Source organism: Lissotriton helveticus, chromosome 10 (assembly GCF_964261635.1).
Source record: "Lissotriton helveticus chromosome 10, aLisHel1.1, whole genome shotgun sequence".
Lineage (NCBI taxonomy): Eukaryota > Metazoa > Chordata > Amphibia > Caudata > Salamandridae > Lissotriton > Lissotriton helveticus.
In genome coordinates this window covers 91,204,237-91,228,570 of record NC_136071.1, presented here as the reverse complement: position 1 = coordinate 91,228,570, position 24,334 = coordinate 91,204,237, and the positions used below count along the sequence as shown (strand labels likewise).

General features: G+C 54.1%; 1 protein-coding gene across 1 annotated transcript in view; it reads left to right on the top strand.

Annotated features, from left to right (window-relative positions):
* The window catches only part of GRID2IP (Grid2 interacting protein), a 386,546-nt gene that overhangs the window by 133,428 nt on the left and 228,784 nt on the right, over window positions 1-24,334 (top strand). The gene's annotated exons all lie outside the window — the stretch shown is intronic.

Sequence of the window (24,334 nt, the reverse complement as noted above, 5' to 3'; positions counted from 1 at the left end):
GAGGATGCTCTGGTGGGAGTGATGCCCCTGTGGGTTAGATGTTCCAGTGAGGATGCTCTGGTGGGTGTGAAGCCCCTGTGGGTTAGATGTTCCAGTGTGGATGATCTGGTGGGAGTGATGCCCCTGTGGGTTAGATGTTCCAGTGAGGATGCTTTGGTGGGTGTGATGCCCCTGTGGGTTAGATGTTCCTGTGAGGATGCTCTGGTGGGTGTGAATCCCCTGTGGGTTAGATGTTCCAGTGAGGATGCTCTGCTGGGTGTGATGCCCCTGTGGGTTAGATGTTCCCATGAGGATGCTCTGGTGTGTGTGATGCCCCTGTGGGTTAGATGTTCCAGTGAGGATGCTCTGGTGGGTGTGATGCCCCTGTGGGTTAGATGTTCCAGTGAGGATGCTTTGGTGTGTGTGATGCCCCTGTGGATTAGATGTTCCTGTGAGGATGCTCTGGTGGGTGTGATGCCCCTGTGGGTTAGACGTTCCAGTGAGGATGCTCTGGTGGGAGTGATGCCCCTGTGGGTTAGATGTTCCAGTGAGGATGCTTTGGTGTGTGTGATGCCCCTGTGGGTTAGATGTTCCTGTGAGGATGCTCTGGTGGGTGTGATTCCCCTGTGGGTTAGATGTTCTCATGAGGATGCTCTGGTGGGTGTGATGCCCCTGTGGGTTAGATGTTCCAGTGAGGATGCTCTGGTGTGTGTGATGCCCCTGTGGGTTAGATGTTCCAGTGAGGATGCTTTGGTGGGTGTGATGCCCCGGTGGGTTAGATGTTTCTGTTAGGATGCTCTGGTGGGTGTGATTCCCCTGTGGGTTAGATGTTCTCATGAGGATGCTCTGGTGGGTGTGATTCCCCTGTGGGTTAGATGTTCTCATGAGGATGCTCTGGTGGGTGTGATGCCCCTGTGGGTTAGATGTTCTCATGAGGATGCTCCGGTGGGAGTGATGCCCCTGTGGGTTAGATGTTCTCATGAGGATGCTCTGGTGGGAGTGATGCCCCTGTGGGTTAGATGTTCCAGTGAGGATGCTCTGGTGGGTGTGATGCCCCTGTGGGTTAGATGTTCTCGAGAGGATGCTCTGGTGGGTGTGGTTCCCCTGTGGGTTAGATGTTCCAGTGAGGATGCTCTGGTGGGTGTGATGCCCCTGTGGGTTAGATGTTCCAGAGAGGATGCTTTGGTGGGTGTGATGCCCCTGTGGGTGAGATGTTCTCATGAGGATGCTCTGGTGTGTGTGATGCCCCTGTGGGTTAGATGTTCCAGTGAGGATGCTCTGGTGGGTGTGATGCCCCTGTGGGTTAGATGTTCCAGAGAGGATGCTTTGGTGGGTGTGATGCCCCTGTGGGTTAGATGTTCTCATGAGGATGCTCTGGTGTGTGTGATGCCCCTGTGGGTTAGATGTTCCAGTGAGGATGCTCTGGTGGGTGTGATGCCCCTGTGGGTTAGATGTTCCAGAGAGGATGCTTTGGTGGGTGTGATGCCCCTGTGGGTTAGATGTTCCAGTGAGGATGCTCTGGTGGGTGTGATGCCCCTGTGGGTTAGATGTTCCAGTGTGGATGCTCTGGTGGGTGTGATTCCCCTGTGGGTTAGATGTTCCAGAGAGGATGCTTTGGTGGGTGTGATGCCTCTGTGGGTTAGATGTTCTCATGAGGATGCTCTGGTGGGTGTGATGCCCCTGTGGGTTAGATGTTCCAGTGAGGATGCTCTGGTGGGTGTGATGCCCCTGTGGGTTAGATGTTCTCATGAGGATGCTCTGGTGGGTGTGATTCCCCTGTGGGTTAGATGTTCTTGAGAGAATGCTCTGGTGGGTGTGATGCCCCTGTGGGTTAGATGTTCTTGAGAGAATGCTCTGGTGGGTGTGATGCCCCTGTGGGTTAGATGTTCTCATGAGGATGCTCTGGTGGGTGTGATGCCCCTGTGGGTTAGATGTTCTCATGAGGATGCTCTGGTGGGTGTGATTCCCCTGTGGGTTAGATGTTCCAGTGTGGATGCTCTGGTGGGTGTGATGCCCCTGTGGGTTAGATGCTCCAGTGAGGATGCTCTGGTGGGTGTGATGCCCCCGTGGGTTAGATGTTCTCATGAGGATGCTCTGGTGGGTGTGATTCCCCTGTGGGTTAGATGTTCCAGTGTGGATGCTCTGGTGGGAGTGATGCCCCTGTGGGTTAGATGTTCTTGAGAGGATGCTCTGGTGGGTGTGATGCCCCTGTGGGTTAGATGTTCTCATGAGGATGTTCTGGTGGGTGTGATTCCCCTGTGGGTTAGATGTTCCAGTGTGGATGCTCTGGTGGGAGTGATGCCCCTGTGGGTTAGATGCTCCAGTGAGGATGCTCTGGTGGGTGTGAAGCCCCTGTGGGTTAGATGTTCCAGTGTGGATGCTCTGGTGGGAGTGATGCCCCTGTGGGTTAGATGTTCCAGTGAGGATGCTTTGGTGTGTGTGATGCCCCTGTGGGTTAGATGTTCCTGTGAGGATGCTCTGGTGGGTGTGATGCCCCTGTGGGTTAGATGTTCTCATGAGGATGCTCTGGTGGGTGTGATGCCCCTGTGGGTTAGCTGTTCCAGTGAGGATGCTTTGGTGTGTGTGATGCCCCTGTGGGTTAGATGTTCCAGTGTGGATGCTCTGGTGGGAGTGATGCCCCTGTGGGTTAGATGTTCTTGAGAGGATGCTCTGGTGGGTGTGATCCCCTGTGGGTTAGATGTTCTCATGAGGATGCTCTGGTGGGAGTGATGCCCCTGTGGGTTAGATGTTCTTGAGAGGATGCTCTGGTGGGTGTGATTCCCCTGTGGGTTAGATGTTCTCATGAGGATGCTCTGGTGGGTGTGATGCCCCTGTGTGTTAGATGTTCTCATGAGGATGCTCTGGTGGATGTGATGCCCCTGTGGGTTAGATGTTCTCATGAGGATGCTCTGGTGGGTGTGATGCCCCTGTGGGTTAGATGTTCTCGAGAGGATGCTCTGGTGGGTGTGATGCCCATGTGGGTTAGATGTTCTCGAGAGGATGCTCTGGTGGGTGTGATGCCCCTGTGGGTTAGATGTTCTCATGAGGATGCTCTGGTGGGAGTGATGCCCCTGTGGGTTAGATGTTCTTGAGAGGATGCTCTGGTGGGTGTGATGCCCATGTGGGTTAGATGTTCTCATGAGGATGCTCTGGTGGGTGTGATGCCCCTGTGGGTTAGATGTTCTCATGAGGATGCTCTGGTGGGTGTGATGCCCCTGTGGGTTAGATGTTCTCATGAGGATGCTCTGGTGGGTGTGATGCCCCTGTGGGTTAGATGTTCTCGAGAGGATGCTCTGGTGGGTGTGATTCCCCTGTGGGTTAGATGTTCTCATGAGGATGCTCTGGTGGGTGTGATACCCCTGTGGGTTAGATGTTCTCATGAGGATGCTCTGGTGGGTGTGACGCCCCTGTGATTAGATGTTCTCGAGAGTATGCTCTGGTGGGTGTGATGCCCCTGTGGGTTAGATGTTCCCGTGAGGATGCTCTGGTGGGTGTGATGCCCCTGTGGGTTAGATGTTCTCATGAGTATGCTCTGGTGGGTGTGATGCCCCTGTGGGTTAGATGTTCTCATGAGGATGCTCTGGTGGGTGTGATGCCCCTGTGGGTTAGATGTTCTCGAGAGGATGCTCTGGTGGGTGTGATTCCCCTGTGGGTTAGATGTTCTCATGAGGATGCTCTGGTGGGTGTGATGCCCCTGTGGGTTAGATGTTCTCATGAGGATGCTCTGGTGGGTGTGACGCCCCTGTGATTAGATGTTCTCGAGAGGATGCTCTGGTGGGTGTGATGCCCCTGTGGGTTAGATGTTCCCGTGAGGATGCTCTGGTGGGTGTGATGCCCCTGTGGGTTAGATGTTCTCATGAGTATGCTCTGGTGGGTGTGATGCCCCTGTGGGTTAGATGTTCCAATGAGTATGCTCTGGTGGGTGTGATGCCCCTGTGGGGTAGATTTTCTTGAGAGGATGCTCTGGTGGGTGTGATTCCCCTGTGGGTTAGATGTTCTCGAGAGGATGCTCTGGTGGGTGTAATAACCCTGTGGGGTAGATTTTCTTGAGAGGATGCTCTGGTGGGTGTGAATCCCCTGTGGGTTAGATGTTCTCGAGAGGATGCTCTGGTGGGTGTGATGCCCCTGTGGGTTAGATGTTCTCATGAGGATGCTATGGTGGGAGTGATGCCCCTGTGGGTCAGATGTTCTCATGAGGATGCTCTGGTGGGTGTGATGCCCATGTGGGTTAGATGTTCTCGAGAGGATGCTCTGGTGGGTGTGATTCCCCTGTGGGTTAGATGTTCTCATGAGGATGCTCTGGTGGGTGTGATGCCCCTGTGGGTTAGATGTTCTCATGAGGATGCTATGGTGGGAGTGATGCCCCTGTGGGTTAGATGTTCTCATGAGGATGCTATGGTGGGAGTGATGCCCCTGTGGGTTAGATGTTCTCATGAGGATGCTCTGGTGGGAGTGATGCCCCTGTGGGTTAGATGTTCTTGAGAGGATGCTCTGGTGGGAGTGATGCCCCTGTGGGTTAGATGTTCTTGAGAGGATGCTCTGGTGGGTGTGATGCCCCTGTGGGTTAGATGTTCTCATGAGGATGCTTTGGTGGGTGTGATGCCCCTGTGGGTTAGATGTTCTCATGAGGATGCTTTGGTGGGTGTGATGCCCCTGTGGGTTAGATGTTCTCATGAGGATTCTTTGGTGGGTGTGATGCCCCTGTGGGTTAGATGCTCTGGTGGGTGTGATGCCCCTGTGGGTTAGATGTTCTCATGAGGATGCTCTGGTGGGTGTGATGCCCCTGTGGGTTAGATGTTCTCATGAGGATGCTCTGGTGGGTGTGATGCCCCTGTGGGTTACATGTTCTCGTGAGGATGCTTTAGTGGGTGTGATGCCCCTGTGGGTTAGATGTTCTGTTGTGTGTGGCGCCCCTGTGGGTTAGATGTTCTCATGAGGATGCTTTGGTGGGTGTGATGCCCCTGTGGGTTAGATGTTCTCATGAGGATGCTTTGGTGGGTGTGATGCCCCTGTGGGTTAGATGTTCTCATGAGGATGCTTTGGTGGGTGTGATGCCCCTGTGGGTTAGATGTTCTCATGAGGATGTTCTGGTGGGTGTGATGCCCTTGTGGGTTAGATGTTCTCATGAGGATGCTCTGGTGGGTGTGATTCCCCTGTGGGTTAGATGTTCCAGTGTGGATGCTCTGGTGTGTGTGATGCCCCTTGGGGTTAGATGTTCCAGTGAGGATGCTCTGGTGGGTGTGATGCCCCTGTGGGTTAGATGTTCTCATGAGGATGCTCTGGTGGGTGTGATGCCCCTGTGGGTTAGATGTTCTCATGAGGATGCTCTGGTGGGTGTGATGCCCCTGTGGGTTAGATGTTCTCATGAGGATGCTCTGATGGGTGTGATGCCCCTGTGGGTTAGATGTTCCAGTGTGGATGCTCTGGTGTGTGTGATGCCCCTGTGGGTTAGATGTTCCAGTGAGGATGCTCTGGTGGGTGTGATGCCCCTGTGGGTTAGATGTTCTGGAAAGGATGCTCTGGTGGGTGTGATGCCCCTGTGGGTTAAATGTTCTCGAGAGGATGCTCTGGTGGGTGTGATGCCCTTGTGGGTTAGATGTTCTGGAAAGGATGCTCTGGTGGGTGTGATGCCCCTGTGGGTTAGATGTTCTCGAGAGGATGCTCTGGTGGGTGTGATGCCCCTGTGGGTTAGATGTTCTTGAAAGGATGCTCTGGTGGGTGTGATGCCCCTGTGGGTTAGATGTTCTCATGAGGATGCTCTGGTGGGTGTGATGCCCCTGTGGGTTAGATGTTCTCATGAGGATGCTTTGGTGGGTGTGATGCCCCTGTGGGTTAGATGTTCCTGTGAGGATCCTCTGGTGGGTGTGATGCCCCTGTGGGTTAGATGTTCTCGAGAGGATACTCTGGTGGGTGTGATGCCCCTGTGGGTTAGATGTTCTCATGAGGATGCTTTGGTGGGTGTGATGCCCCTATGGGTTAGATGTTCTCGAGAGGATGCTCTGGTGGGTGTGATGCCCCTGTGGGTTAGATGTTCTCGTGAGGATGCTCTGGTGGGTGTGATGCCCCTGTGGGTTAGATGTTCTAATAAGGATGTTCTGGTGGGTGTGATGCCCCTGTGGGTTAGATGTTCCAATGAGTATGCTCTGGTGGGTGTGATGCCCATGTGGGTTAGATGTTCTCGAGAGGATGCTCTGGTGGGTGTGATGCCCCTGTGGGTTAGATGTTCTCATGAGGATGCTTTGGTGGGTGTGATGCCCCTGTGGGTTAGATGTTCCAATGAGTATGCTCTGGTGGGTGTGATGCCCATGTGGCTTAGATGTTCTCGAGAGGATGCTCTGGTGGGTGTGATGCCCCTGTGGGTTAGATGTTCTCATGAGGATGCTCTGGTGGGAGTGATTCCCCTGTGGGTTAGATGTTCCAGAGAGGATGCTTTGGTGGGTGTGATGCCCCTGTGGGTTAGATGTTCTCATGAGGATGCTCTGGTGTGTGTGATGCCCCTGTGGGTTAGATGTTCCAGTGAGGATGCTCTGGTGGGTGTGATGCCCCTGTGGGTTAGATGTTCCAGAGAGGATGCTTTGGTGGGTGTGATGCCCCTGTGGGTTAGAAGTTCTCATGAGGATGCTCTGGTGGGAGTGATGCCCCTGTGGGTTAGATGTTCCAGTGAGGATGCTTTGGTGGGTGTGATGCCCCTGTGGGTTAGATGTTCCTGTGAGGATGCTCTGGTGGGTGTGATTCCCCTGTGGGTTAGTTGTTCCAGTGAGGATGCTCTGCTGGGTGTGATGCCCCTGTGGGTTAGATGTTCTCATGAGGATGCTCTGGTGGGTGTGATGCCCCTGTGGGTTAGATGTTCCAGTGAGGATGCTTTGGTGTGTGTGATGCCCCTGTGGGTTAGATGTTCCTGTGAGGATGCTCTGGTGGGTGTGATGCCCCTGTGGGTTAGACGTTCCAGTGAGGATGCTCTGGTGGGAGTGATGCCCCTGTGGGTTAGATGTTCCAGTGAGGATGCTTTGGTGTGTGTGATGCCCCTGTGGGTTAGATGTTCCTGTGAGGATGCTCTGGTGGGTGTGATTCCCCTGTGGGTTAGATGTTCTCATGAGGATGCTCTGGTGGGTGTGATGCCCCTGTGGGTTAGATGTTCCAGTGAGGATGCTCTGGTGTGTGTGATGCCCCTGTGGGTTAGATGTTCCAGTGAGGATGCTTTGGTGGGTGTGATGCCCCTGTGGGTTAGATGTTCCTGTTAGGATGCTCTGGTGGGTGTGATTCCCCTGTGGGTTAGATGTTCTCATGAGGATGCTCTGGTGGGTGTGATTCCCCTGTGCGTTAGATGTTCTCATGAGGATGCTCTGGTGGGTGTGATGCCCCTGTGGGTTAGATGTTCTCATGAGGATGCTCTGGTGGGAGTGATGCCCCTGTGGGTTAGATGTTCTCATGAGGATGCTCTGGTGGGAGTGATGCCCCTGTGGGTTAGATGTTCCAGTGAGGATGCTCTGGTGGGTGTGATGCCCCTGTGGGTTAGATGTTCCAGTGAGGATGCTCCGGTGGGTGTGATGCCCCTGTGGGTTAGATGTTCCAGAGAGGATGCTTTGGTGGGTGTGATGCCCCTGTGGGTGAGATGTTCTCATGAGGATGCTCTGGTGTGTGTAATGCCCCTGTGGGTTAGATGTTCCAGTGAGGATGCTCTGGTGGGTGTGATGCCCCTGTGGGTTAGATGTTCCAGAGAGGATGCTTTGGTGGGTGTGATGCCCCTGTGGGTTAGATGTTCTCATGAGGATGCTCTGGTGGGTGTGATGCCCCTGTGGGTTAGATGTTCTCATGAGGATGCTCTGGTGGGTGTGATGCCCCTGTGGGTTACATGTTCTCGTGAGGATGCTTTGGTGGGTGTGATGCCCCTGTGGGTTAGATGTTCTGTTGTGTGTGGCGCCCCTGTGGGTTAGATGTTCTCATGAGGATGCTTTGGTGGGTGTGATGCCCCTGTGGGTTAGATGTTCTCATGAGGATGCTTTGGTGGGTGTGATGCCCCTGTGGGTTAGATGTTCTCATGAGGATGCTTTGGTGGGTGTGATGCCCCTGTGGGTTAGATGTTCTCATGAGGATGCTCTGGTGGGTGTGATGCCCTTGTGGGTTAGATGTTCTCATGAGGATGCTCTGGTGGGTGTGATTCCCCTGTGGGTTAGATGTTCCAGTGTGGATGCTCTGGTGTGTGTGATGCCCCTTGGGGTTAGATGTTCCAGTGAGGATGCTCTGGTGGGTGTGATGCCCCTGTGGGTTAGATGTTCTCATGAGGATGCTCTGGTGGGTGTGATGCCCCTGTGGGTTAGATGTTCTCATGAGGATGCTCTGGTGGGTGTGATGCCCCTGTGGGTTAGATGTTCTCATGAGGATGCTCTGATGGGTGTGATGCCCCTGTGGGTTAGATGTTCCAGTGTGGATGCTCTGGTGTGTGTGATGCCCCTGTGGGTTAGATGTTCCAGTGAGGATGCTCTGGTGGGTGTGATGCCCCTGTGGGTTAGATGTTCTGGAAAGGATGCTCTGGTGGGTGTGATGCCCCTGTGGGTTAAATGTTCTCGAGAGGATGCTCTGGTGGGTGTGATGCCCTTGTGGGTTAGATGTTCTGGAAAGGATGCTCTGGTGGGTGTGATGCCCCTGTGGGTTAGATGTTCTCGAGAGGATGCTCTGGTGGGTGTGATGCCCCTGTGGGTTAGATGTTCTTGAAAGGATGCTCTGGTGGGTGTGATGCCCCTGTGGGTTAGATGTTCTCATGAGGATGCTCTGGTGGGTGTGATGCCCCTGTGGGTTAGATGTTCTCATGAGGATGCTTTGGTGGGTGTGATGCCCCTGTGGGTTAGATGTTCCTGTGAGGATCCTCTGGTGGGTGTGATGCCCCTGTGGGTTAGATGTTCTCATGAGGATGCTCTGGTGGGTGTGATGCCCCTGTGGGTTAGATGTTCTCATGAGGATGCTCTGGTGGGTGTGATGCCCCTGTGGGTTACATGTTCTCGTGAGGATGCTTTGGTGGGTGTGATGCCCCTGTGGGTTAGATGTTCTGTTGTGTGTGGCGCCCCTGTGGGTTAGATGTTCTCATGAGGATGCTTTGGTGGGTGTGATGCCCCTGTGGGTTAGATGTTCTCATGAGGATGCTTTGGTGGGTGTGATGCCCCTGTGGGTTAGATGTTCTCATGAGGATGCTTTGGTGGGTGTGATGCCCCTGTGGGTTAGATGTTCTCATGAGGATGCTCTGGTGGGTGTGATGCCCTTGTGGGTTAGATGTTCTCATGAGGATGCTCTGGTGGGTGTGATTCCCCTGTGGGTTAGATGTTCCAGTGTGGATGCTCTGGTGTGTGTGATGCCCCTTGGGGTTAGTTGTTCCAGTGAGGATGCTCTGGTGGGTGTGATGCCCCTGTGGGTTAGATGTTCTCATGAGGATGCTCTGGTGGGTGTGATGCCCCTGTGGGTTAGATGTTCTCATGAGGATGCTCTGGTGGGTGTGATGCCCCTGTGGGTTAGATGTTCTCATGAGGATGCTCTGATGGGTGTGATGCCCCTGTGGGTTAGATGTTCCAGTGTGGATGCTCTGGTGTGTGTGATGCCCCTGTGGGTTAGATGTTCCAGTGAGGATGCTCTGGTGGGTGTGATGCCCCTGTGGGTTAGATGTTCTGGAAAGGATGCTCTGGTGGGTGTGATGCCCCTGTGGGTTAAATGTTCTCGAGAGGATGCTCTGGTGGGTGTGATGCCCTTGTGGGTTAGATGTTCTGGAAAGGATGCTCTGGTGGGTGTGATGCCCCTGTGGGTTAGATGTTCTCGAGAGGATGCTCTGGTGGGTGTGATGCCCCTGTGGGTTAGATGTTCTTGAAAGGATGCTCTGGTGGGTGTGATGCCCCTGTGGGTTAGATGTTCTCATGAGGATGCTCTGGTGGGTGTGATGCCCCTGTGGGTTAGATGTTCTCATGAGGATGCTTTGGTGGGTGTGATGCCCCTGTGGGTTAGATGTTCCTGTGAGGATCCTCTGGTGGGTGTGATGCCCCTGTGGGTTAGATGTTCTCGAGAGGATGCTCTGGTGGGTGTGATGCCCCTGTGGGTTAGATGTTCTCATGAGGATGCTTTGGTGGGTGTGATGCCCCTATGGGTTAGATGTTCTCGAGAGGATGCTCTGGTGGGTGTGATGCCCCTGTGGGTTAGATGTTCTCGTGAGGATGCTCTGGTGGGTGTGATGCCCCTGTGGGTTAGATGTTCTAATAAGGATGTTCTGGTGGGTGTGATGCCCCTGTGGGTTAGATGTTCCAATGAGTATGCTCTGGTGGGTGTGATGCCCATGTGGGTTAGATGTTCTCGAGAGGATGCTCTGGTGGGTGTGATGCCCCTGTGGGTTAGATGTTCTCATGAGGATGCTTTGGTGGGTGTGATGCCCCTGTGGGTTAGATGTTCCAATGAGTATGCTCTGGTGGGTGTGATGCCCATGTGGGTTAGATGTTCTCGAGAGGATGCTCTGGGCGGTGTGATGCCCCTGTGGGTTAGATGTTCTCATGAGGATGCTCTGGTGGGAGTGATTCCCCTGTGGGTTAGATGTTCCAGAGAGGATGCTTTGGTGGGTGTGATGCCCCTGTGGGTTAGATGTTCTCATGAGGATGCTCTGGTGTGTGTGATGCCCCTGTGGGTTAGATGTTCCAGTGAGGATGCTCTGGTGGGTGTGATGCCCCTGTGGGTTAGATGTTCCAGAGAGGATGCTTTGGTGGGTGTGATGCCCCTGTGGGTTAGAAGTTCTCATGAGGATGCTCTGGTGGGAGTGATGCCCCTGTGGGTTAGATGTTCCAGTGAGGATGCTCTGGTGGGTGTGAAGCCCCTGTGGGTTAGATGTTCCAGTGTGAATGCTCTGGTGGGAGTGAAGCCCCTGTGGGTTAGATGTTCTCATGAGGATGCTCTGGTGGGTGTGATTCCCCTGTGGGTTAGATGTTCCAGTGTGGATGCTCTGGTGGGAGTGATGCCCCTGTGGGTTAGATGTTCCAGTGAGGATGCTTTGGTGGGTGTGATGCCCCTGTGGGTTAGATGTTCCTGTGAGGATGCTCTGGTGGGTGTGATTCCCCTGTGGGTTAGTTGTTCCAGTGAGGATGCTCTGCTGGGTGTGATGCCCCTGTGGGTTAGATGTTCTCATGAGGATGCTCTGGTGGGTGTGATGCCCCTGTGGGTTAGATGTTCCAGTGAGGATGCTTTGGTGTGTGTGATGCCCCTGTGGGTTAGATGTTCCTGTGAGGATATTCTGGTGGGTGTGATGCCCCCGTGGGGTAGACGTTCCGGTGAGGATGCTCTGGTGGGAGTGATGCCCCTGTGGGTTAGATGTTCCAGTGAGGATGCTTTGGTGTGTGTGATGCCCCTGTGGGTTAGATGTTACTGTGAGGATGCTCTGGTGGGTGTGATTCCCCTGTGGGTTAGATGTTCTCATGAGGATGCTCTGGTGGGTGTGATGCCCCTGTGGGTTAGATGTTCCAGTGAGGATGCTCTGGTGTGTGTGATGCCCCTGTGGGTTAGATGTTCCAGTGAGGATGCTTTGGTGGGTGTGATGCCCCTGTGGGTTAGATGTTCCTGTTAGGATGCTCTGGTGGGTGTGATTCCCCTGTGCGTTAGATGTTCTCATGAGGATGCTCTGGTGGGTGTGATTCCCCTGTGGGTTAGATGTTCCTAAGAGGATGCTCTGGTGGGTGTGATGCCCCTGTGGGTTAGATGTTCTCATGAGGATGCTCTGGTGGGAGTGATGCCCCTGTGGGTTAGATGTTCTCATGAGGATGCTCCGGTGGGAGTGATGCCCCTGTGGGTTAGATGTTCCAGTGAGGATGCTCTGGTGGGTGTGATGCCCCTGTGGGTTAGATGTTCTCGAGAGGATGCTCTGGTGGGTGTGATTCCCCTGTGGGTTAGATGTTCCAGTGAGGATGCTCTGGTGGGTGTGATGCCCCTGTGGGTTAGATGTTCCAGAGAGGATGCTTTGGTGGGTGTGATGCCCCTGTGGGTGAGATGTTCTCATGAGGATGCTCTGGTGTGTGTAATGCCCCTGTGGGTTAGATGTTCCAGTGAGGATGCTCTGCTGGGTGTGATGCCCCTGTGGGTTAGATGTTCCAGAGAGGATGCTTTGGTGGGTGTGATGCCCCTGTGAGTTAGATGTTCTCATGAGGATGCTCTGGTGGGTGTGATGCCCCTGTGGGTTAGATGTTCTCATGAGGATGCTCTGGTGGATGTGATGCCCCTGTGGGTTACATGTTCTCGTGAGGATGCTTTGGTGGGTGTGATGCCCCTGTGGGTTAGATGTTCTCATGAGGATGCTCTGGTGGGTGTGATGCCCTTGTGGGTTAGATGTTCTCATGAGGATGCTCTGGTGGGTGTGATTCCCCTGTGGGTTAGATGTTCCAGTGTGGATGCTCTGGTGTGTGTGATGCCCCTTGGGGTTAGATGTTCCAGTGAGGATGCTCTGGTGGGTGTGATGCCCCTGTGGGTTAGATGTTCTCATGAGGATGCTCTGGTGGGTGTGATGCCCCTGTGGGTTACATGTTCTCGTGAGGATGCTTTGGTGGGTGTGATGCCCCTGTGGGTTAGATGTTCTGTTGTGTGTGGCGCCCCTGTGGGTTAGATGTTCTCATGAGGATGCTTTGGTGGGTGTGATGCCCCTGTGGGTTAGATGTTCTCATGAGGATGCTTTGGTGGGTGTGATGCCCCTGTGGGTTAGATGTTCTCATGAGGATGCTTTGGTGGGTGTGATGCCCCTGTGGGTTAGATGTTCTCATGAGGATGCTCTGGTGGGTGTGATGCCCTTGTGGGTTAGATGTTCTCATGAGGATGCCCTGGTGGGTGTGATTCCCCTGTGGGTTAGATGTTCCAGTGTGGATGCTCTGGTGTGTGTGATGCCCCTTGGGGTTAGATGTTCCAGTGAGGATGCTCTGGTGGGTGTGATGCCCCTGTGGGTTAGATGTTCTCATGAGGATGCTCTGGTGGGTGTGATGCCCCTGTGGGTTAGATGTTCTCATGAGGATGCTCTGGTGGGTGTGATGCCCCTGTGGGTTAGATGTTCTCATGAGGATGCTCTGGTGGGTGTGATGCCCCTGTGGGTTACATGTTCTCGTGAGGATGCTTTGGTGGGTGTGATGCCCCTGTGGGTTAGATGTTCTGTTGTGTGTGGCGCCCCTGTGGGTTAGATGTTCTCATGAGGATGCTTTGGTGGGTGTGATGCCCCTGTGGGTTAGATGTTCTCATGAGGATGCTTTGGTGGGTGTGATGCCCCTGTGGGTTAGATGTTCTCATGAGGATGCTTTGGTGGGTGTGATGCCCCTGTGGGTTAGATGTTCTCATGAGGATGCTCTGGTGGGTGTGATGCCCTTGTGGGTTAGATGTTCTCATGAGGATGCTCTGGTGGGTGTGATTCCCCTGTGGGTTAGATGTTCCAGTGTGGATGCTCTGGTGTGTGTGATGCCCCTTGGGGTTAGATGTTCCAGTGAGGATGCTCTGGTGGGTGTGATGCCCCTGTGGGTTAGATGTTCTCATGAGGATGCTATGGTGGGTGTGATGCCCCTGTGGGTTAGATGTTCTCATGAGGATGCTCTGGTGGGTGTGATGCCCCTGTGGGTTAGATGTTCTCATGAGGATGCTCTGATGGGTGTGATGCCCCTGTGGGTTAGATGTTCCAGTGTGGATGCTCTGGTGTGTGTGATGCCCCTGTGGGTTAGATGTTCCAGTGAGGATGCTCTGGTGGGTGTGATGCCCCTGTGGGTTAGATGTTCTGGAAAGGATGCTCTGGTGGGTGTGATGCCCTGTGGGTTAAATGTTCTCAAGAGGATGCTCTGGTGGGTGTGATGCCCTTGTGGGTTAGATGTTCTGGAAAGGATGCTCTGGTGGGTGTGATGCCCCTGTGGGTTAGATGTTCTCGAGAGGATGCTCTGGTGGGTGTGATGCCCCTGTGGGTTAGATGTTCTTGAAAGGATGCTCTGGTGGGTGTGATGCCCCTGTGGGTTAGATGTTCTCATGAGGATGCTCTGGTGGGTGTGATGCCCCTGTGGGTTAGATGTTCTCATGAGGATGCTTTGGTGGGTGTGATGCCCCTGTGGGTTAGATGTTCCTGTGAGGATCCTCTGGTGGGTGTGATGCCCCTGTGGGTTAGATGTTCTCATGAGGATGCTCTGGTGGGTGTGATGCCCCTGTGGGTTAGATGTTCTCATGAGGATGCTCTGGTGGATGTGATGCCTCTGTGGGTTACATGTTCTCGTGAGGATGCTTTGGTGGGTGTGATGCCCCTGTGGGTTAGATGTTCTGTTGTGTGTGGCGCCCCTGTGGGTTAGATGTTCTCATGAGGATGCTTTGGTGGGTGTGATGCCCCTGTGGGTTAGATGTTCTCATGAGGATGCTTTGGTGGGTGTGATGCCCCTGTGGGTTAGATGTTCTCATGAGGATGCTTTGGTGGGTGTGATGCCCCTGTGGGTTAGATGTTCTCATGAGGATGCTCTGGTGGGTGTGATGCCCTTGTGGGTTAGATGTTCTCATGAGGATGCTCTGGTGGGTGTGATTCCCCTGTGGGTTAGATGTTCCAGTGTGGATGCTCTGGTGTGTGTGATGCCCCTTGGGGTTAGATGTTCCAGTGAGGATGCTCTGGTGGGTGTGATGCCCCTGTGGGTTAGATGTTCTCATGAGGATGCTCTGGTGGGTGTGATGCCCCTGTGGGTTAGATGTTCTCATGAGGATGCTCTGGTGGGTGTGATGCCCCTGTGGGTTAGATGTTCTCATGAGGATGCTCTGATGGGTGTGATGCCCCTGTGGGTTAGATGTTCCAGTGTGGATGCTCTGGTGTGTGTGATGCCCCTGTGGGTTAGATGTTCCAGTGAGGATGCTCTGGTGGGTGTGATGCCCCTGTGGGTTAGATGTTCTGGAAAGGATGCTCTGGTGGGTGTGATGCCCCTGTGGGTTAAATGTTCTCGAGAGGATGCTCTGGTGGGTGTGATGCCCTTGTGGGTTAGATGTTCTGGAAAGGATGCTCTGGTGGGTGTGATGCCCCTGTGGGTTAGATGTTCTTGAGAGGATGCTCTGGTGGGTGTGATGCCCCTGTGGGTTAGATGTTCTTGAAAGGATGCTCTGGTGGGTGTGATGCCCCTGTGGGTTAGATGTTCTCATGAGGATGCTCTGGTGGGTGTGATGCCCCTGTGGGTTAGATGTTCTCATGAGGATGCTTTGGTGGGTGTGATGCCCCTGTGGGTTAGATGTTCATGTGAGGATCCTCTGGTGGGTGTGATGCCCCTGTGGGTTAGATGTTCTCGAGAGGATGCTCTGGTGGGTGTGATGCCCCTGTGGGTTAGATGTTCTCATGAGGATGCTTTGGTGGGTGTGATGCCCCTATGGGTTAGATGTTCTCGAGAGGATGCTCTGGTGGGTGTGATGCCCCTGTGGGTTAGATGTTCTCGTGAGGATGCTCTGGTGGGTGTGATGCCCCTGTGGGTTAGATGTTCTAATAAGGATGTTCTGGTGGGTGTGATGCCCCTGTGGGTTAGATGTTCCAATGAGTATGCTCTGGTGGGTGTGATGCCCATGTGGGTTAGATGTTCTCGAGAGGATGCTCTGGTGGGTGTGATGCCCCTGTGGGTTAGATGTTCTCATGAGGATGCTTTGGTGGGTGTGATGCCCCTGTGGGTTAGATGTTCCAATGAGTATGCTCTGGTGGGTGTGATGCCCATGTGGGTTAGATGTTCTCGAGAGGATGCTCTGGTGGGTGTGATGCCCCTGTGGGTTAGATGTTCTCATGAGGATGCTCTGGTGGGAGTGATTCCCCTGTGGGTTAGATGTTCCAGAGAGGATGCTTTGGTGGGTGTGATGCCCCTGTGGGTTATATGTTCTCATGAGGATGCTCTGGTGTGTGAGATGCCCCTGTGGGTTAGATGTTCCAGTGAGGATGCTCTGGTGGGTGTGATGCCCCTGTGGGTTAGATGTTCCAGAGAGGATGCTTTGGTGGGTGTGATGCCCCTGTGGGTTAGAAGTTCTCATGAGGATGCTCTGGTGGGAGTGATGCCCCTGTGGGTTAGATGTTTCAGTGAGGATGCTCTGGTGGGTGTGAAGCCCCTGTGGGTTAGATGTTCCAGTGTGGATGCTCTGGTGGGAGTGATGCCCCTGTGGGTTAGATGTTCTCATGAGGATGCTCTGGTGGGTGTGATTCCCCTGTGGGTTAGATGTTCCAGTGTGGATGCTCTGGTGGGAGTGATGCCCTTGTGGGTTAGATGTTCCAGTGAGGATGCTTTGGTGGGTGTGATGCCCCTGTGGGTTAGAAGTTCCTGTGAGGATGCTCTGGTGGGTGTGATTCCCCTGTGGGTTAGATGTTCCAGTGAGGATGCTCTGGTGGGTGTGATGCCCCTGTGGGTTAGACGTTCCAGTGAGGATGCTCTGGTGGGAGTGATGCCCCTGTGGGTTAGATGTTCCAGTGAGGATGCTTTGGTGTGTGTGATGCCCCTGTGGGTTAGATGTTCCAGTGAGGATGCTTTGGTGTGTGTGATGCCCCTGTGGGTTAGATGTTCCTGTGAGGATACTCTGGTGGGTGTGATGCCCCTGTGGGTTAGACGTTCCAGTGAGGATGCTCTGGTGGGAGTGATGCCCCTGTGGGTTAGATGTTCCAGTGAGGATGCTTTGGTGTGTGTGATGCCCCTGTGGGTTAGGTGTTCCTGTGAGGATACTCTGGTGGGTGTGATTCCCCTGTGGGTTAGATGTTCTCATGAGGATGCTCTGGTGGGTGTGATGCCCCTGTGGGTTAGATGTTCCAGTGAGGATGCTCTGGTGTGTGTGATGCCCCTGTGGGTTAGATGTTCCAGTGAGGATGCTTTGGTGGGTGTGATGCCCCTGGGGGTTAGATGTTCCTGTTAGGATGCTCTGGTGGGTGTGATTCCCCTGTGGGTTAGATGTTCTCATGAGGATGCTCTGGTGGGTGTGATTCCCCTGTGGGTTAGATGTTCTCATGAGGATGCTCTGGTGGGTGTTATGCCCCTGTGGGTTAGATGTTCTCATGAGGATGCTCTGGTGGGAGTGATGCCCCTGTGGGTTAGATGTTCTCACGAGGATGCTCTGGTGGGAGTGATGCCCCTGTGGGTTAGATGTTCCAGTGAGGATGCTCTGGTGGGTGTGATGCCCCTGTGGGTTAGATGTTCTCGAGAGGATGCTCTGGTGGGTGTGATTCCCCTGTGGGTTAGATGTTCCAGTGAGGATGCTCTGGTGGGTGTGATGCCCCTGTGGGTTAGATGTTCCAGAGAGGATGCTTTGGTGGGTGTGATGCCCCTGTGGGTGAGATGTTCTCATGAGGATGCTCTGGTGTGTGTGATGCCCCTGTGGGTTAGATGTTCCAGTGAGGATGCTCTGGTGGGTGTGATGCCCCTGTGGGTTAGATGTTCCAGAGAGGATGCTTTGGTGGGTGTGATGCCCCTGTGGGTTAGATGTTCTCATGAGGATGCTCTGGTGTGTGTGATGCCCCTGTGGATTAGATGTTCCAGTGAGGATGCTCTGGTGGGTGTGATGCCCCTGTGGGTTAGATGTTCCAGAGAGGATGCTTTGGTGGGTGTGATGCCCCTGTGGGTTAGATGTTCCAGTGAGGATGCTCTGGTGGGTGTGATGCCCCTGTGGGTTAGATGTTCCAGTGTGGATGCTCTGGTGGGTGTGATTCCCCTGTGGGTTAGATGTTCCAGAGAGGATGCTTTGGTGGGTGTGATGCCTCTGTGGGTTAGATGTTCTCATGAGGATGCTCTGGTGTGTGTGATGCCCCTGTGGGTTAGATGTTCCAGTGAGGATGCTCTGGTGGGTGTGATGCCCCTGTGGGTTAGATGTCCTCATGAGGATGCTCTGGTGGGTGTGATTCCCGTGTGGGTTAGATGTTCTTGAGAGAATGCTCTGGTGGGTGTGATGCCCCTGTGGGTTAGATGTTCTTGAGAGAATGCTCTGGTGGGTGTGATGCCCCTGTGGGTTAGATGTTCTCACGAGGATGCTCTGGTGGGTGTGATGCCCCTGTGGGTTAGATGTTCTCATGAGGATGCTCTGGTGGGTGTGATGCCCCTGTGGGTTAGATGTTCTCATGAGGATGCTCTGGCGGGTGTGATTCCCCTGTGGGTTAGATGTTCCAGTGTGGATGCTCTGGTGGGTGTGATGCCCCTGTGGGTTAGATGTTCCAGTGAGGATGCTCTGGTGGGTGTGATGCCCCTGTGGGTTAGATGTTCTCATGAGGATGCTCTGGTGGGTGTGATTCCCCTGTGGGTTAGATGTTCCAGTGTGGATGCTCTGGTGGGAGTGATGCCCCTGTGGGTTAGATGTTCTTGAGAGGATGCTCTGGTGGGTGTGATGCCCCTGTGGGTTCGATGTTCTCATGAGGATGCTCTGGTGGGTGTGATTCCCCTGTGGGTTAGATGTTCCAGTGTGGATGCTCTGGTGGGAGTGATGCCCCTGTGGGTTATATGCTCCAGTGAGGATGCTCTGGTGGGTGTGAAGCCCCTGTGGGTTAGATGTTCCAGTGTGGATGCTCTGGTGGGAGTGATGCCCCTGTGGGTTAGATGTTCCAGTGAGGATGCTTTGGTGTGTGTGATGCCCCTGTGGGTTAGATGTTCCTGTGAGGATGCTCTGGTGGGTGTGATTCCCCTGTGGGTTAGATGTTCTCATGAGGATGCTCTGGTGGGTGTGATGCCCCTGTGGGTTAGATGTTCCAGTGAGGATGCTTTGGTGTGTGTGATGCCCCTGTGGGTTAGATGTTCCAGTGAGGATGCTCTGGTGGGTGTGATGCCCCTGTGGGTTAGATGTTCTTGAGAGGATGCTCTGGTGGGTGTGATCCCCTGTGGGTTAGATGTTCTCATGAGGATGCTCTGGTGGGAGTGATGCCCCTGTGGGTTAGATGTTCTTGAGAGGATGCTCAGGTGGGTGTGATTCCCCTGTGGGTTAGATGTTCTCATGAGGATGCTCTGGTGGGTGTGATGCCCCTGTGTGTTAGATGTTCTCATGACGATGCTCTGGTGGGTGTGATGCCCCTGTGGGTTAGATGTTCTCATGAGGATGCTCTGGTGGGTGTGATGCCCCTGTGGGTTAGATGTTCTCGAGAGGATGCTCTGGTGGGTGTGATGCCCATGTGGGTTAGATGTTCTCGAGAGGATGCTCTGGTGGATGTGATGCCCCTGTGGGTTAGATGTTCTCATGAGGATGCTCTGGTGGGAGTGATGCCCCTGTGGGTTAGATGTTCTTGAGAGGATGCTCTGGTGGGTGTGATGCCCATGTGGGTTAGATGTTCTCATGAGGATGCTCTGGTGGGTGTGATGCCCCTGTGGGTTAGATGTTCTCATGAGGATGCTCTGGTGGGTGTAATGCCCCTGTGGGTTAGATGTTCTCATGAGGATGCTCTGGTGGGTGTGATGCCCCTGTGGGTTAGATGTTCTCGAGAGGATGCTCTGGTGGGTGTGATTCCCCTGTGGGTTAGATGTTCTCATGAGGATGCTCTGGTGGGTGTGATACCCCTGTGGGTTAGATGTTCTCATGAGGATGCTCTGGTGGGTGTGACGCCCCTGTGATTAGATGTTCTCGAGAGGATGCTCTGGTGGGTGTGATGCCCCTGTGGGTTAGATGTTCCCGTGAGGATGCTCTGGTGGGTGTGATGCCCCTGTGGGTTAGATGTTCTCATGAGTATGCTCTGGTGGGTGTGATGCCCCTGTGGGTTAGATGTTCTCATGAGGATGCTCTGGTGGGTGTGATGCCCCTGTGGGTTAGATGTTCTCGAGAGGATGCTCTGGTGGGTGTGATTCCCCTGTGGGTTAGATGTTCTCATGAGGATGCTCTGGTGGGTGTGATGCCCCTGTGGGTTAGATGTTCTCATGAGGATGCTCTGGTGGGTGTGACGCCCCTGTGATTAGATGTTCTCGAGAGGATGCTCTGGTGGGTGTGATGCCCCTGTGGGTTAGATGTTCCCGTGAGGATGCTCTGGTGGGTGTGATGCCCCTGTGGGTTAGATGTTCTCATGAGTATGCTCTGGTGGGTGTGATGCCCCTGTGGGTTAGATGTTCCAATGAGTATGCTCTGGTGGGAGTGATGCCCCTGTGGGGTAGATTTTCTTGAGAGGATGCTCTGGTGGGTGTGATTCCCCTGTGGGTTAGATGTTCTCGAGAGGATGCTCTGGTGGGTGTGATAACCCTGTGGGGTAGATTTTCTTGAGAGGATGCTCTGGTGGGTGTGAATCCCCTGTGGGTTAGATGTTCTCGAGAGGATGCTCTGGTGGGTGTGATGCCCCTGTGGGTTAGATGTTCCAGTGAGGATGCTCTGGTGGGTGTGATGCCCCTGTGGGTTAAATGTTCCAGTGTGGATGCTCTGGTGGGTGTGATGCCCCTGTGGGTTAGATGTTCCAGTGAGGATGCTTTGGTGTGTGTGATGCCCCTGTGGGTTAGATGTTCCAGTGAGGATGCTCTGGTGGGTGTGATGCCCCTGTGGGTTAGATGTTCTTGAGAGGATGCTCTGGTGGGTGTGATCCCCTGTGGGTTAGATGTTCTCATGAGGATGCTCTGGTGGGAGTGATGCCCCTGTGGGTTAGATGTTCTTGAGAGGATGCTCAGGTGGGTGTGATTCCCCTGTGGGTTAGATGTTCTCATGAGGATGCTCTGGTGGGTGTGATGCCCCTGTGTGTTAGATGTTCTCATGACGATGCTCTGGTGGGTGTGATGCCCCTGTGGGTTAGATGTTCTCATGAGGATGCTCTGGTGGGTGTGATGCCCCTGTGGGTTAGATGTTCTCGAGAGGATGCTCTGGTGGGTGTGATGCCCATGTGGGTTAGATGTTCTCGAGAGGATGCTCTGGTGGATGTGATGCCCCTGTGGGTTAGATGTTCTCATGAGGATGCTCTGGTGGGAGTGATGCCCCTGTGGGTTAGATGTTCTTGAGAGGATGCTCTGGTGGGTGTGATGCCCATGTGGGTTAGATGTTCTCATGAGGATGCTCTGGTGGGTGTGATGCCCCTGTGGGTTAGATGTTCTCATGAGGATGCTCTGGTGGGTGTAATGCCCCTGTGGGTTAGATGTTCTCATGAGGATGCTCTGGTGGGTGTGATGCCCCTGTGGGTTAGATGTTCTCGAGAGGATGCTCTGGTGGGTGTGATTCCCCTGTGGGTTAGATGTTCTCATGAGGATGCTCTGGTGGGTGTGATACCCCTGTGGGTTAGATGTTCTCATGAGGATGCTCTGGTGGGTGTGACGCCCCTGTGATTAGATGTTCTCGAGAGGATGCTCTGGTGGGTGTGATGCCCCTGTGGGTTAGATGTTCCCGTGAGGATGCTCTGGTGGGTGTGATGCCCCTGTGGGTTAGATGTTCTCATGAGTATGCTCTGGTGGGTGTGATGCCCCTGTGGGTTAGATGTTCTCATGAGGATGCTCTGGTGGGTGTGATGCCCCTGTGGGTTAGATGTTCTCGAGAGGATGCTCTGGTGGGTGTGATTCCCCTGTGGGTTAGATGTTCTCATGAGGATGCTCTGGTGGGTGTGATGCCCCTGTGGGTTAGATGTTCTCATGAGGATGCTCTGGTGGGTGTGACGCCCCTGTGATTAGATGTTCTCGAGAGGATGCTCTGGTGGGTGTGATGCCCCTGTGGGTTAGATGTTCCCGTGAGGATGCTCTGGTGGGTGTGATGCCCCTGTGGGTTAGATGTTCTCATGAGTATGCTCTGGTGGGTGTGATGCCCCTGTGGGTTAGATGTTCCAATGAGTATGCTCTGGTGGGAGTGATGCCCCTGTGGGGTAGATTTTCTTGAGAGGATGCTCTGGTGGGTGTGATTCCCCTGTGGGTTAGATGTTCTCGAGAGGATGCTCTGGTGGGTGTGATAACCCTGTGGGGTAGATTTTCTTGAGAGGATGCTCTGGTGGGTGTGAATCCCCTGTGGGTTAGATGTTCTCGAGAGGATGCTCTGGTGGGTGTGATGCCCCTGTGGGTTAGATGTTCTCATGAGGATGCTATGGTGGGAGTGATGCCCCTGTGGGTTAGATGTTCTTCTCATGAGGATGCTCTGGTGGGTGTGATGCCCATGTGGGTTAGATGTTCTCGAGAGGATGCTCTGGTGGGTGTGATTCCCCTGTGGGTTAGATGTTCTCATGAGGATGCTCTGGTGGGTGTGATGCCCCTGTGGGTTAGATGTTCTCATGAGGATGCTATGGTGGGAGTGATGCCCCTGTGGGTTAGATGTTCTCATGAGTATGCTATGGTGGGAGTGATGCCCCTGTGGGTTAGATGTTCTCATGAGGATGCTCTGGTGGGAGTGATGCCCCTGTGGGTTAGATGTTCTTGAGAGGATGCTCTGGTGGGAGTGATGCCCCTGTGGGTTAGATGTTCTTGAGAGGATGCTCTGGTGGGTGTGATGCCCATGTGGGTTAGATGTTCTCGAGAGGATGCTCTGGTGGGTGTGATTCCCCTGTGGGTTAGATGTTCTCATGAGTATGCTCTGGTGGGTGTGATGCCCCTGTGGGTTAGATGTTCCAGAGAGGATGCTTTGGTGGGTGTGATGCCCCTGTGGGTTAGATGTTCTCATGAGGATGCTCTGGTGTGTGTGATGCCCCTGTGGGTTAGATGTTCCAGTGTGGATGCTCTGGTGTGTGTGATGCCCCTGTGGGTTAGATGTTCTCATGAGGATGCTCTGGTGGGTGTGATGCCCATGTGGGTTAGATGTTCTCGAGAGGATGCTCTGGTGGGTTTGATTCCCCTGTGGTTTAGATGTTCTCATGAGGATGCTATGGTGGGAGTGATGCCCCTGTGGGTTAGATGTTCTCATGAGGATGCTTTGGTGGGAGTGATGCCCCTGTGGGTTAGATGTTCTTGAGAGGATGCTCTGGTGGGTGTGATGCCCCTGTGGGTTAGATGTTCCAGTGTGGATGCTCTGGTGGGTGTGATGCCCCTGTGGGTTAGATGTTCCAGTGTGGATGCTCTGGTGGGTGTGATGCCCCTGTGGGTTAGATGTTCCAGTGAGGATGCTCTGCTGGGTGTGATGCCCCTGTGGGTTAGATGTTCTCATGAGGATGCTTTGGTGTGTGTGATGCCCCTGTGGGTTAGATGTTCTCATGAGGATGCTCTGGTGGGTGTGATTCCCCTGTGGGTTAGATGTTCTCATGAGGATGCTCTGGTGGGAGTGATGCCCCTGCGGGTTAGATGTTCTTGAGAGGATGCTCTGGTGGGTGTGATGACCCTGTGGGTTAGATGTTCTCATGAGGATGCTCTGGTGGGAGTGATGCCCCTGTGGGTTAGATGTTCCAGTGAGGATGCTCTGGTGGGAGTGATGCCCCTGTGGGTTAGATGTTCCAGTGAGGATGCTGTGGTGGGTGTGATGCCCCTGTGGGTAGAATGTCTGCGAGGGATGCCCCATGATTGGAGTGCGCTTGTGGGGTGCTTCTCTGGTGGGTGAGAGGTTACTGTGGGTGTGTTGCCCAGATTGCTGTGAGATCAATGTGGGTAAGATGTCCATATGAGTTGGGTGTCCCTGGTGGATGTCAAGGTGGTTGTGATGCCCATGTAGGTACGGTGTCGGAGTGAGTGGGATGTCTCTGTGGGATACAAGGATGTTGTAATACCCATGAGCGGGGTGGGATACTTTTAAGGCGTTCTCTTGTAGGCGAGAGGTCTCTGTGTTTGGAACACTCCTGTGGCAGTTACCACTGTGTGAAGTGCCCTTGAGTGAAATGTCTCTGTTGTGGGGTACCTTGAGGGGTGCATGGTGGATGGGATGCGCGGTGTGTGGGATTCGCTTGTGAGGAGCTCCTCTGGTGGTCGAGAGCTGCTGCCTTAGGATCCCCTATTATGGCGGGCGCCTCTGTGGGAAGTTTCTGGTGGTGGGTGTGGTGCAGTGCTCCCGTGGGGTGAGGAGTGTCTGTGAGTGGGATGCCCCTAGCGCGGGCACCTCTGTGGGTTGTCCTCATTGGTGGGTGTTCTTGTGTGGGGCTCCCATGGGGGTGAGAGGTGTATGTGAGCGGGACGCCCCTAGCGAGGGCACCTCTGTGGGTTGTCCCCATAGGTGGGTGTTCTTGTGTGGGGCTCCCGTGGGGGTGAGAGGTGTATGTGAGCGGGACGCCCCTAGCGCGGGCACCTCTGTGGGTTGTCCCCATTGGTGGGTGTTCTTGTGCGGGGCTCTCGTGGGGGTGAGCGGTGTGTGTGAGTGGGACGCCCCTAGCGCGGGCACCTCTGTGGGTTGTCCCTATTGGTGGATGTTCTTCTGTGGGGCTCCCATGGGGGTGAGAGGTGTATGTTAGCGGGACTCCCCTAGCACGGGCACCTCTGTGGGTTGGCCCCATTGGTGGGTGTTCTTGTGTGGGGCTTCCATGGGGGTGAGAGGTGTCTGTGAGCGGGACGCCCCTAGCCCAGGCACCTCTGTG